The following is a 15,487-nucleotide window of genomic DNA, read 5'->3' on the forward strand; positions in this document are numbered from 1 at the left end:
CCTTACTCACATATACTGTACTGTAAGGGAGGTTGACTTTTGTCTTAATATATTCTGAGGCCTATAACAGGTAAGGTACTATCCTGCAAGGTACCCTTGTAAGAATACACCTATGTGAATTTGACTGTGAGGTCGCGGTCTATGAGGTGTGAGTAATCTCAAATAAACTCACTAAAAGACACAGGAGCATGACTGTAACACTCCAATCAGAGGCATGGCTTTAGGCGGCCTAGTATAAGTGATGCCTATAGATGAAACCTACTTACAAGACTAGAAATTCAAGGCTTTATCCATTGTAAACTCGTGAGGTGAATCCTATAATGCAAGGTGTAGCTCAACTCGTATCGGGTCTACATTGTAAAGTTGGTATATGGAATTGAGTCAATTGGAGACCTTGGCTTTGGTGTGAATTGTTAGAATTAGGGTCACTAGTGTGTGGTCCAATTCAATAAGAAAGCCAAGGTGGTGTGTAGAGATGACATGGAACTTTAGTCCCATATTGCTCATCTAGGTAGGAGAGAACCAAATTATATGTGAGAGTGTTACGTACTCTTTCACATGAGACAAATAAAAGGATACGAAGGCTGCCACACGTACTCGCTTGCTCGTGTTTCACGTTATTTATTATGTGATTGTGACTTGCGCCGATGCATGATCAACTTTGACTGCCAAGAGCATTTTGTATGTTTATTTTCTTAGCAGATATTAGATGTCGATGTCATGTTGTACATTTCAAAGGCAAGCATAAAGCTGAAAGCACGGAAAAGCACCATGAAACACTAAAAAGTCCTTATGTGATTGATAATCTAAAAAATCTTGTACCCAGGCATGTCAAACTTGTCATGCTGTAGGAATAGACAGACTGAAAAGACCATTATTATTGTATTATTGCTGCCAGTTTTCTAAAGCGAAGCAAGACAACTAAAATCGATCGAGATGGGATGCCGTTTTCCTCGTTGCAGGTTATGCCACTGTAGAGATATCGCTAAAATAAATAAGCCGACGATCGCAGCAACTGTTGGAACCCCCCTGCCGCAAATTAGTTAATTTTTAGATAAATAGATATAGCCCCAGCTTCTATAGAAAATCGATAAGAATAAAAAAAACGGCTATGGGGGACAAAGTCGAAGTTTGAATAATCATTAGTTATTGATGGAGAATAATGGTGTCTGTTATCGTCATACCATGTGTTAGGCGCTGATTTTGGCGCCAAATTCTAGAACGTACCGCCTAGCGGTACTCTCTGCGGAGGTGCGGACGGTCCACGGCCCTGGGTCGAACGGTCCGCGGCCTGGCGTATAAGTGGATCCTACTCTGCGTACGTCCGGAGGGACAATATACCGACGATGAGTAGGCGGGTGGAAAGTATCCTAACATCACAGGATGAATAGACGATGCTTGTTGCGTTGCCCTTCGTGACGTTTTATTCTGTCGTTTCGTTTTAGTGGGTGACTGGGATTTCTTTGTTGGTTGATCGCATAGAACGACCTTCTTGCTAGCATATTTGGAGAGCAACTGATCAAAAGTAGGGTCGGCTTTGACCAGCCGACCATGTATGCTTTGCCATTGCGTATCTTTCCTTGCTTTGTGTGGAGGCTGACGCCTCTGGCCATGGGCGAACTGTCCGACCGAGTCAGCCAGACCGTTCGCATGAGCACCAGTCCATCCACGCGTAGGTCTCGGACAGTCCGCGATGCTCGAGTCAGGCATCTTTGCTCGGCAGCTCGATTGAGCCTCCCCCCAGCACCTCCGGACTTGTTAGTCCTTTTATTTGGAGCTTTCCGAGCAATCTCTTCTTGTGATATATTCGACGTGCGAGGATCGCCAATGACGATGTTTTTGCCTTTATCGGCCACTTCGGGCCGAACCAAGACCTTTTTGCTTGTGGGTTCTATTGTATTAATAGGAAATGGTTGTGTGTCCACTTACATCTCCTAAAAAGCCAATCGACCCTCATTTATGGCTGATTGTATCTGTCGACGAAAAACATTACAATCATTGGTGGCATGGGAAAAGGAATTATGCCACTTACAATAAGCATGTCTCTTTAATTCATACATAGGAGGAATAGTATGAGTTAATTTAATGTTGCCATTTTTTAGTAGCTCGTCAACTATTTTTATCGCATTTGGCAACATTAAATATAAATTTAACCTCTTCTTACCGATTCTTTTGAACCGGTTGTAAAGAAGAACATGCAGAAGATTTGGCCTAATTTGTTGGCCAAACAAGCTCAGCGGTATATACATCTGCGGATTCATCATCTGAACCATCACACTCTACTAGATGTATAGTATGATCGATCGATTTTGATGTCTCTTTAAATCGGCTTTCATAGGCCAAAGCTCGCTAATGTAGGTGAGCTATTGAAAAGAACTGGGTGCCATCTAATTTGTCTCTTAAGTAGGATAGAAACCCATTAAAAGCTAGCCCTGCTAGCTCTTTGTCTGCGACATTAATCCGAAAGCATCGATTTCTAGTGTCCCGGAACCTCCGGATATAATCATTAACCGATTCTTCGCGTCCCTATCGGACTGAAGCTAAATCAGCTAACCCTAATTCATATTCCCCAGAAAAGAAATGTTCATGAAATTTACTCTCTAAATCATTCTAGGAATTAATGGAATTAGGAGGCAGGGCGGCGTACCATGCAAAAAGGTACCAATAAGGGATAAAGAAAATATACGAACATGAAAATCTTTCCCATCAAGCAATTCGCGTAGGTGTGCTAGAAACTGGCCTATATGTTCGTGTGTGCTTCTACCATTTTCACTAGAAAATTTAAAAAACTTCGGTATCGTTGCCCCTTGTGGATATGGGACAGTGTCAAACCGGTGATCATATGGCTTTTGATATGACTGTCTACTGTGGCTACACTAACTCCGATCCTATCTCGAAATAGTTCAGCCATGTCTTCCTTAATTTTCTCCATTGCACCCGGTGGCGGACCACCGGACCCTGGGATGTGGGGCTCATTCGGTCGGGCATTGCTATGTCGACCTTCTTGCCGTGACCGATCGATAATGTTGATCAGCATGTGATCGTATGGTGCGCTGTGGTTTAAATATGTAGGGGGCAGAATGTACTGCTGTTGTGGTGTGTAATAATTTGGTGTGTAGTGTGCAATAGTAGGTTCTGCGTATGCGTATCCAGTTTGTCCGGTGGTAAATCCAAACTGCCCGGTTGTGTTCGCTACTATTGGGGCGCCACGTGGTGGTTCGGTGCAGCCCCGGACTGTCCGATAGGGAAAGCCGGACGGTCCGTGTAAGGGTCGGACTATCCGAGCAAAAGCTCGGACGGTCCGACCGTGTCCAGGGGCGTCGATCTGCCAGGGACGACGGTGGCGGTATTTGCCCTGGATATGAGTTCATCGGCATACCATATAATGGCTGGGGCTGTGAATCCTCATTTATTGCCGATGTTTTAGACATAGATATCCTATTACTAGTTTCATATGATGGAAAATTAGGAGCAACATATTTCTCCAACGCATGTGTTAATTTTCTAATTGATTCTTCTAACCCTCCAATATGTTGTTTCATTTGATCTTGCTGCTGATCTACATAATGTTTAATAGATTGGAAGTCGTCGAGTTTAATTACGTTGGGGACTTGAAGCGAAGATAGAAGAGATGCGACGTCGGTCTCTCCATGTTTGACAACCTTCTAGTGGCTATCCACCGTGTATTATGACAAGAATTTCTCTTTCGCTTGACACATGTAGTCTTCGTAATGTTGTTGCCCCTCGACCTTTAGACTTTCAACAACGGGCTCTAGGATATTGTTCGGAAATATATCGGTGTGATCTTTAGAACCGACCATTTTGAGGGTTTGATTTTTAGTAGATCTTGACACCTGTTCCCTAGCGGAGTCGCAAAAAAGTGTGTTGGCCGATCTGGGCGCTAAACACTGGAACGGGCCGCCTGGCTGTACTCTATGCGGAGGTGCGGCAGTCCACGACCCTGAGCCGGACGGTCCGCCACCTGGCGCAAGAGCGGCTCCTGCTCTGTGTACGTTTGGACGGTTCACGCCTGGGGTTCGGACGATCCGCGATGGTGCAGAGGGTCTTCTTTGTAGAAGACCTAGATCTCGCCTCCCGGGAGGGACCCCGTCGGGAGGAGAGATCCTAGGGTGTGTCTTGGCGTCGACAGACCATTCAAGACGCCTCTAGTCTATGTAGAGGTGAGGATTTGAGGTAGAAGGAACCTAAACTAGGGGTAAACTAGAGCTACTCCTAATGTATAAGGTAAAAACGAGAAGTAAATTTGATTTGATCGATTGTGTGAGATTCAATCGGTCGTATCCCTTCATCTATATAAAGGGAGACCCGTTACAAATCGGTCCCCGAGTTAACCCCGCAGTTTTAGTTAATAAATCACACAAGAAATACAAAACCCTAACTGATTCTGCGCATGTGTGGACGGTCCACCCCACTAACCGTCCGGCCTCAATTCCGCGAGGTCATTTTCTAGGCTCAACACCATGCATTTCGTCTTTTGTTCCTCATAAAAGTGCACGGGCCAAAACGAGAAGAACGTAATGCATGGGTTCTTATATCGACGACTAAATTAAGAAAAGGACATGTGGGAAAAAAAGGTGCGTGCATGCATGTGGTGAACTGTTGGATCGACGCCACGTCTGTAGCCGAAGCGATCTATGCATGCTCCAGTGCCCCGAAATGAGGTCCTTCCACTTGGAGCTCTAGTCGCTGTCGCACGCGCAGAAGCAGCTGATAGATGCATGGCCTCTGCTACATATGTGTTTGCACGATGCATGTGGAAAAAAATGCAGGATTGCTGCCCACTGGCGGATCCATTCCATGATTATGACCTAGAGAAACACACTCAGCGCTTCGGTCTGTCCATGATTATGACCTCATCTCGCCTGGAAGTAGCTAGGCATCCGAGAGAGGGTTTTGAGCCGCTAGACAGGCACTTGTTCCACAGTAGTGTGCATGCTGTGCAAGCGACAGCCCCTAGACATAGACAGTTAGGATGGGACAGCACATCGTGGATATGGCCGTGTAAAACATTGTTTTATTTACAGAGTCAAGTTTAAAATAAAAGTCAGGATAGGTAAGAGTGGTGGAGAAAGCCTTGCACGTCAATGTCTCGGTGAAGTTACCATGGACGACGAAACTGAAGGAAATCTTTCTCTATTTTAGACGGATGCATGTCCACCAGAAAGCCTGCCATCCTTCAAATGTCATGATGCAGGTTAATATGGACTTCCGCCCTTATTAAACCCTAAACCCTAACCCCCCTACCCCACCCCCCCAGTGGTGTGTGATTTCATGAAGTGCGAAATGTCAAAATGTGACGGGCGGTGGTACGTAGGTGAGCAAAGAGGCAGAGACTGAGGGAGCGAGGTCAAAAAGGGGGGGTGGGGAGGGGCCCGGGGCCGGGGCCGGGGCCTTCTGACTGAGGGTACTGTATTTTCCTTTCCTCTCAGCGTCAGGGCAGGGGACGGACGACTGTAGAAGGTGTTGCGGGGGAAAGAAAGAAAAAAAAGCTGCGCGCTTTGACAGCATAGACACACAGACACAGCACTCACTTTTGGTCATCACGCAATCTTCAGGGACATGGTACAGAGGGCCCTGGTTCCAAGAGGGCATCTATTTTCCGGCCGGAAAGAATCCTTCCAACCGCAAGCAAAAAAAAAAAATCTCTTATTATGGTCACGTTTCAGATGATTACTCTTGTACCCATCCGTAACCGAAGCGCCAAGTTTTCAAGCCCTTTTGGCCCCCCGTGGGACTGTGGGACTGTGGGAGGCACGAAAATGACAGTTGAGATAGAGATGGACGTGCCTGCCTGCCTGCCTGATTGGTCCTGCACCGCTCAGTTCATGCGTCCGACTGCGACTAGAGGCCAGGCCAAGCCGCGCGTGGATTTTGTTTGTTTGCTTGCTCGCTCGCAAGGACGTCGGATTCACTGAGGCCAGGGAAAAAAAAAGTTATATTCCTCCTACTAGGTCATCCTAGCTACATTGATTCTTTCCTGGTACCACCACAGCCTTCACGTACGCGCGGATCCCATCCCACGGTTTGCAGTTTTTTTTAATTGAAAAAAAAAACTTTATTAGCCTTCGCGTGCGTTGATTACGTACCGGATCAGGGTTATTGCGGATCTAGTGTACTACTCTAATTAACCCTCTTGCTGCAGTTGCTAATCTGGTCCCGGGTGACTCGTAATCGAAATTCAGAAGCTCCGATCTGCAGTTGCTAATCTGGTCCAAGGCTCTCTCCTCCCTTGCGACGTCATGCTCCGAATGGGCGACACCGACACCTAAAAATGACAAAATACCACACCGCTCTACTCATCCATGCGGCAGGTGTATTGCCATGGAGTTTGACATGCATGTAGGTCGATCTAATGCAATGCCACAACATCGTCCTTGAGGGGATACCATCGCACCAATCTAAAGTAAAGGTGAAAGGGGATGGTTCATGCAAATGTATAAGAGAGAATATATATATAATATGTATTTGGAGCTCTAGGCTCTCTCTAACCAGCGAAAGCCCTAGCCACCCGACCTTCGACCAGTCGTCCAGGTCAAGTGGGCGACCTAGTCAGATTACACATTGCGTTGACGGTTATTTACATAGGCAGTTATGCATATTGAATTTATCGTAAACAAATAGCAAAGGAACACGAATCGGCCCACCTAGTCAGATAGTCCCCACCCCACGTCTCGCTCTCCAACAACCGGCCGCACGACCAAACCAACCCTAATTTAATCCCCGCGACCGTCGCCGCTGCCACCTGCTCCCACTATCGCCGTCGTCTGCTCCCACAATGTTCGTCACCGGCGAGCGCCCCTCCCCACGCGCCAGTCTACGTAACTTACCTTCACCCTCACCCGAACTCTGAGCGCGGCTGCATTGCATCCATGACGCCGGATCCGTCTTTGTCGCTAACTGGTTCGTCCAACTACCTCGTTCTATGTTCAAGTTATCTTCAATCTCGTGCATAATCCAGCAATGGTTTTGTAACTATTCCCCGTTTTGACTGTATGGCATCCCCGACTCCGGGCTCATATCCTTGCCCCCATATGGTTAGTAACACCATCAATTTATTTAGTCACGTTTGTTTACAATCTCGCATAATTCAACATCCTTTTGTTTAAATCAATATCCACAGACTATACTAATTTCTGGGGTACCGCCTCATCGGCAATAAGAAGCATCGATTTGTCAATTGTACTTATTCGTATTCTGAAAATAGAGGTAATTTGTACCTTTTTTGTGCCATGGTTGTTTAGTAGTTGATTTATGAATTGCTTCCACTTTATTTGTACAACGAAGCAAATTAGTAGTTGATATATGAATTGCTTCCACTTTATTTGTACAACGAAGAAAATTAGTAGTTGATATATGAATTGCTTCCATTTTATTCGGTGCCAAATTGGTTCACTGTCGTTTCTTGTTTACATCTATTTTATGTTGTTTTTAAAGCGAGTTTGTATTGTCGTTCGACCCAACAGTATTCATTGACCCAGAGGACTATTAATATATTAGTTTTTGGTATGTAGGCTAACATGTCGAGCCACTGTTGTTTATTTTCATTTTAGGCCCAATTTTTTCCACAGTTGGTGTTTACAGTTTATCTCCAGTATGACTTTCTATTGTCAGATTTTTGCTTGTAACGATATGCAATGCTTTATTTGTGGAGAATAGTATATATAAAATGTTGTTGCGTTAATTATGTATTGTTGTAGCATTGATTGTTAGATCCAGATTATGCATAGTGCTCCCTCTGCTACAATAACTTGGGCTCGACTTACATGTATGGAGGGATTAGGCTCATCGCAACTTCTAGCTTCGTGAGTCAAATGATTTTATAATTGTTTCCTTTCTATGCTTATGTTCTTATTTTGTGCTAAGCTGAACGGTGCTTGGTTGGAGTGAGCATAAAGGGATCTTTTTAGATTACTCAAGGTAACAGGCGATTGGCGACTGGTGAAACCACCGACTGGTGCCACCAAAGTGGAAGAAATACACTTGAAGAACCATCTTGTCAGTCTCCTTGTCATAAAGCATTCACCTTTTCTTGTAGGTAACTTGGGCTCGACTTACTGACACGAGCAACAGTCTAATAACTCTACAAGACACCGCTGTGCAATGGTCGCCGCCCTCTATGGGATTATGCAGAGGTCAGAGCAACAAATAGCTATATTTTTCAAAGAAAAAATATAAGAACATGTATCCTACTGTCTCCATTCACTTATTATGATTTATGATGTTAGGAACAACTAGATAGTGTTGCCGACAAAGCACCAATACTATCACCAAATATTATTGCCCAACTTACTATAAGCAGCACAAAATCTTATTCTTATAATTTCCTAAATCCTAACGAATGGGAAAAGAGGGCCACACAACTTACGAAGTTATGAATTGTGGTGCCAGAAATATTGTGTAGTCTTTTTTTGTTTGCACAGGATTATCTGTAATTCTGAATGAAAATTTGTGTAGCACCGTTGAACAGCTAAAGCTAAGCAGGGAGTGCCTTGCCTGCTCCCTCTCTGCTACAAGCCTACAAGACTAATCAATTATACCATCCAGGTGGTAGTTGGAACGGTGTCCATCTGCTACCAATCCAATTTTTCTGCTAATTTGTTTTCCTGTCATGGAACAATTTGATGTTGTGCTAAAATAATTTGTGTACAATTATCTTCCTTCATGGCCTTGATCTTCTTACCTCCAAAAGAAATTGTATCAAGTATAAAGCAAACAGACTATAGGAATTCTAGTAACAAACTATAAAGCAAATTAGGGAAAGCCCTGACCCTCACCCGACCAGCCCACAAGATGTCTCAGACGCACCATCGGATCCATTCAATATGACGTCAACAGACTTTTATGCTTTGTTGTACACAAGTTTATACTTATTTTGTCATACTGTCTGAAACCGCCTCTTGTACTATCGTATATATGTGTTTCCTTGTGACATGTTGTCGGCGAGGATCTTGAAATTTTAAATGGAATGGCATCAATCTGTTTAGCTTAGCTCTTCAGGAACTCCTAAACGTTTCTCAACTGGAAGGATTAATTAATATCAAGAATTTGATGTGGTTGTGTATGATGTGCTTTATATTTTGGCATACTATGCACAAAAACAAATGCATTCTATGACCATCGTGATTTATACATTTTCAAACAAAATTTTACAATACTTCTTGTTGTGTTTTACGCTTCGACTAAAAAGCAAGTGCCACATTCACCGTTATAAAACAGATCGCTAATTTACGTAAATTTCATATTCATTTACGCTATTTCGGTTCCCGTTTTATGCTTAAATCCACCCGAGCCAGAACCCTAGCATGATTGGAGCGCGTGATTTTCGTGCCGTAATTTGGGCCCGTCGTTACGAAAAAGATCGACGATTTACGCGATAACCGTCCCACATTTATCGCGAATTTACAACACTACTTTCCTAATCTCAAACCAACCCAGATCTACGCACACACTGGTTAGGTATATACAATAGCATAAATGGTCTGACGTCGCGATTTTGCATGGTTTATGATGTTACGTTTCATGTTCTTATGCAGTCGTAAACACTGAACAAATTTATAAAGCCGTCCCACGTGATTTGCGCGTCAGCAGATTCTTTTTGCATGGTTTATGCACATTATTCAATCTATTTATCCCGGTATAAATGCTGACACATGCATAGGTGAACTGTCTTCCCAAATTTGTTGCATGGTATATGCAAATTCTATAATTCGGTTACACCAGCATAAATGCTGACGCAATCATGCAGTATGGTGGGCTATCCGCGTCCTAGCTGGGGCTTTCCCCTACTGATCGAAGCCCAAAGCTTCCATTACCTCGATCATATATAATAGGAATAATTAAGAAGTTTTGTTGTAAAAATCGTGTTACCTTCTAGGAGCGAAATTCTGAAAAACTGTTGGAGGAGGATAAAAAAACATACTTCAAACTTTGTTTCATTCCCTGTATGGGACCGTTTCAGCTTTAATATTTTTTTAGACTGGTCACTAGGAGCTTAAAAAAACGTGAAGCTAAAGTTTTGTAAACCCTTAGAAGGTATTTAGATAAGTATTTTTATTTATTATTTAGATAAAAAATGCTTTTTGAAACAATTTTATGTTTATATTATAAACTATAGCTTAGCTGAAACCTAGAGCAGTCTAGTAACTTAACAAACACATTGAGTTGCCGGTTGGTTTTTTATAAACTGTTTGAGCATCTCCAGTAGTTTTGTAAAAAAAGAGCTCCCTAAAGATAGATGTGAGGAGTTGCTAAATGATAGTAGGAAGTAAAAAAATATGTGTTCTCTAGTAGTTCTCTATTTTTAGCTGCCAAATATTTCAAAGTAGGCCAGCTAGTAACTCTCTCGCTCTCACGTCCTAGAAAGTTTTATATCCTTCTCATCAAGCATGATACTGCTCTTGCAATGGTTCTAAAATCTATGTACAGAACAGACACAAATATTTATGATTCATCGACTCCAAATATGACCTAAATTGCAAACTGTAGAAATAAAAAGTGTAATAGGCAACAAAATTCTTTTCCACATAGTAGCCCGGAGTTTATTAATAACTAGTCGGTTGCCAATGCGTTGCGACGGCTAACAACAATATCCACATAAACTATCCACCAAAAAGATCTCAAGATTTTTTATTGATTGTCTCCGCTCCGCGCATAATATTGTTTTGATTTGACTAACCGAGTCGACATCGTGGTAAAGGAAAGGCCATGTAGACAGGCGATGCCGAGTCATCGAATGGGTACCATAGGCAGCAGATCAGGGACCCCCATCCCTCGCCTCCCCCACTTCCAAGGTTTCATAGAGCAAGAAGGGAAGGGAAGAGGCAGTCATACCTGTTCGTTGCCGGAGAAGGACATGACGAAGACCTGGACATCTAGATGAGACAAAGGTATTGTACCGCTAGATACATATAGGGAGAGAGCACACAAGCGGAGAAAGAAGCCCAGCCGGAGAAGCTCCAAACCAAGAGGCACCCACACCAGGCGTTAGTCCGAAAAGGGCGAGAGAATGCGAGTGCCTTCCTAGACCCGCCGAGGCGACACAACACCACCACCAACTCCGTAGCATATGTGACTGCTACCGCGCTACGGGCCTTGGTTGTCCAATATCTCAAATCTGGACTCGTCATCGCCAAGATAACCTAAGCGTGGCAGGCGCCATCGTGTCCTCCTCGGAGGCACACACGAAGAAAAGCCAGGAGCAAGACCAACTCACCTGTACCCGCGTCGACGAGCGTCGATCGGCTCGCAGCTGCGACCGTGGGCACAGGCAGCAAGTTGGGGAGGAAGAACATGGCGAAGGCCAGGAAGACAAACAGGACGTCCGACGACGGCGAAGACGATGGTGCGTGCAAGCTATGAAACATCCTCATGGACGTGCAATTAGGGATGGCAATTGGACCCGTGGGTATGGATACCTACGGGTTTCGTACCCGGTGGACATGGATACGGGTTTGAAATCTCACCCGTGGATCCTATCGGGTCGGGTACCCGAAATACGTCGGGTAGGGTACAAATAGTATATTTTACCCATGGATATCCACTGGATACCCGAAATATTAATTCATAATTTTACATGTTGTGTTTTTGGCCCATGAAGCAAACAAAAGAAGCCCAAAGGCCAAAGTAGTGAACCGGCTAAGCTAACCCTAACTTCCCTTCGACCCTTCCCTTCCCGAGTTCCCAGCCGCCACTCCCAGGACCCAGGCTCCCAGGTCCCAGCACCCCACGCGGCCACGCCCCCAGCCGCCACTCCCAGACTCCCAGGCGACCAGACCCTAGCCCCGCACAGCCGCCAGTCCGCCTCCGCCACCAGTCTCCAGCTCGCTGCGGTGCTGCCCCGAGCGGCCGAGCTGCGCCTGCGCGGCTGCGCGGCCTGCACCCCTGCGGCGTCCCCGAGGCCCGACCGCTTGAGCTGCGCCTGCGCTCCTCGGCTCCTGCGCCGTCCGTCCGTCACCGAGGCCCGAGCTGCGACTGCGAGCCTGCGCCGTCCACCGTCGGACCCTCAGGTACTCAGTAGCTCAGTACTCAGTTAGAAGCCCAAATCCAATGTCAACTCCACAAGACAGTAGCAGTCGTCGCAGTGGCATAGGAGTAGCTCCTGCTGATGCTGGTAGCTCTAGAGATCCCACTCCATCTGATGCAGCAACCCAAGGGACAATGAATGATGTTGTTGAAATAGATGATGCTGCATAGGTTGGGTGTAAGAGGAAGTTGAAGTCTAAAGTATGGGAGGATTTTGTTAGAGTTACTATATCTGGTAAATGGAAAGCTAAGCGTAGCAAACTATTGACAGCCGAAGGTAAAAGTGGTACAAGCCATTTACAAAGCCACATAAATACATGTGAGTCACGACAAGCTAGAAAAGGCCTAAAACAATCCTCCTTGAAATTTTCACAAAATCCAGATGGCAGTGTTTGTTTAGAGAAGTATGTATTTGATCAAGATGTTGCTAGGAAAGAACTTGCATTAATGATATGTGTGCATGAGTACCCGCTGTCTATGGTTGACCATGTAGGCTTTAGAAAGTTTTGTGCTTCCCTGCAACCGTTGTTTAAATTAGTGTCAAGAAATACCATTAGAAAGGATATTCTGGATATGTATGACGTTCAAAAGCTCTCTATGGTGACAATGTTCCAACAACAACAATCTCGTATTGCGGTCACCACAGATATGTGGACAGCAAATCATCAAAAGAAGGGTTACATGGCAGTGACTGTACACTATATTGATGAAAATTGGAGTCTAAAAAGCTATCTTTTAAGGTAATATTTCTGCTGCTCTATATTTCTGCTGCCATGCATATATACTAGTATTTATAGTGGACACTTTCTTGTAGGTTTATGTATGTGCCACACCCACATACAGCTGAAGTCATAAGTGATGTACTTCATGATGTACTCATGGATTGGGGGATTGACAAGAAGGTTTCCACTATAACTCTTGACAATTGTAGCACCAATGACAATGTTATGAAGGAAATGCAAGATAAGATGCCTCTTTCCTTCCTCATGTTGCATGGCAAATTGTTGCATATGCGTTGTGCTGCTCACATCATTAATCTTATTGTCAAAGATGGGATGGGTATAAAGGATGCATTAGGAGTAAAAGTCATGGAAGTGGGAATTGGTAGGATTCGGAACACTGTTGGGTTTTGGTCATCTACACCAAAAAGGCATGAACGATTTGAAAAGGCTATTGGTCAAGAGGGCATTAAGTATGACAAAAGAATAGCACTTGATGTTAAAACTAGATGGAATTCCACATATCTAATGCTTAGCACTGCAATGCTTTATGTTCCAGTTTTTTATCGCCTTGCAAAAAAGGAAAAAATGTGTGCCCCTTTTCAACCAACAGAAGAAGATTGGAATTTTTCTAGGCATCTTTGTGATAGGTTGAGGTTGTTTTATGATATTACAGAACTGTTGTCTGGGACTTCTTATGTGACAGCCAACCTTTTCTTCCCAAAAATCTGTGGAATTTATTTAGCAATTAAGAAATGGTGATCTAGTGATAACCCAACCATAGAAGACATGTCAACAACCATGAAAGATAAATTTTTGAAATATTGGACAGATGTTCATGGTCTTATGGCTGTTGCCACGGTTCTTGATCCTCAGTTTAAAATGAAGTTCTTGTATGCTATGTTTACTAAAATTTATGGACAAGAGAATGTGGGTAGAGAAACTACGAAAGTTAAGGATTTGTTGGTTGAGTTAGTGAAGGAATATCAAGGTTCCATGGAGGGGTTTGGCACAACAGATGGTGCTGCTGGGCCTTGCAGCAGTATAGTGAAATTTAGCCATTCTATATTTTACTAAATTTCTTTTTGAATAACTATATGATTTGTCACTTTGTTAGGATGGCATGCAATCTGAAATCATTGATCCATGAACTTGTTGGCTGCTACTACGAAGTTGCTGCCTACCTGCTACTACATGAACATCATGGACTTCCTGCCATTGTGTTGTTGCTTATATTTGTGTTGTGTGAACAATGATTTGTGAACTGGACGTGTACTATGAGTCTATGATTTGTGAACTGAACGTGTACTATGATTTGTGAACTGTACTATGATATGTGAACTGGATGTGTACTAGTCATGAACTGTACTATGAATCTATGATTTGTAAATTGGTGATGTTGCTTATCAATTTCACATGTTGTGATGTTGTTCATTAACTCCCATCTGTCATAAACTGCATTGCTCATCAATTTACATGCAGATTTATATTTTACAGTACCATATCCACCGGATACCCGATACCCGACGGATACCCGGTGGGTACGGGTACGAGTCCATTTTTTTACCCGATTGACTTGGTGGGTATGGATATTTGTATAAGTGTCGGGTATGATATCGGGTCAGGTATTATCAGACCCGAACACAACCCGACCCGCTGCCATCCCTACGTGCAATAGCCACTATGTGAGTCGGTGTCGTGGCTGGTGTCCGACAAATACGGGGAGGACGCGCTTGCTCCCATGCCCTCTGTCGAGAATGGGTGGCGCGGAGGCGGAGGCATGTGGGAAGAGAGAAAAGAAACAGTTTGGCGAATGAGGTGGCGACAACTAAAGCAACGACCATCATTATCGTGCGAAGGTATAGATGGCCAAATGGGCTGTGGCTGGCGGGCTGGTCTAGGGCACGCCCCATTTAATAATGCCTGGGCTAGCCCAACACGAGCGGCGTGTCGTGTTTGGGATGTAGCCTCGGCCCGTAGTGCTGACCCGACTCGGCTTCACTCAGTGTCTCCCGCCCTTCTTCCATCAGGGTTTGGGTTCGATATTTTTTTATTTTACAAAAAATCGTATATACATATGTACAATATATATTCAATATTTAAAACACTTGACTATGATGTTCTACTGGTTATACGGCTTCACTCAATGTCTTCCACCCTTCTTTCATCAGGGTTTGGGTTCAAACCTCACCTCCTGCATCACTTTTTTAATATTTTATGCTAATTTAACCAAATGGTCCGACTCGCTAACGGGACTTAGAGGTTGTGATTAATTTGAGATAGATGTGAGGGGTTATTTGTAAAAATATGACGCGGTACGACCGTTGAAACTAGTGCTTTAATATAGTAAAGAAAAAATGAAAGAGAATGAAAACAGAACACACGAAAAAGTACTTTGAGGAGTCCCTCTCGGGTTACCAAACGTGGGGAGAAGAAAGAATAAAATAGTAACTTCATAAATTTAGTAACATCGTTTAGGGTACCATTGGTGGAGACGTGTTTTTTTTCTAATAATTCCTTAAACTGAGATTTAGAAAAGCGAAGGCAAAAGGTTGTTGTTTGCTAAATAGCATTCCTCTTTCACCGTTGTGTATGAGTTGTCATTTAATTCATGACACTACTTTGTTCTCTCTCTCTCTCTCTCTCTATATATATATATATATATATATATATATATATAGGGATATATATATATATATAGGGAAGAGGTAATGGAAGCCCTGGGC

This window comes from Zea mays, chromosome 9, assembly GCF_902167145.1.
Source record: "Zea mays cultivar B73 chromosome 9, Zm-B73-REFERENCE-NAM-5.0, whole genome shotgun sequence".
NCBI classification, from domain to species: Eukaryota; Viridiplantae; Streptophyta; class Magnoliopsida; order Poales; family Poaceae; genus Zea; species Zea mays.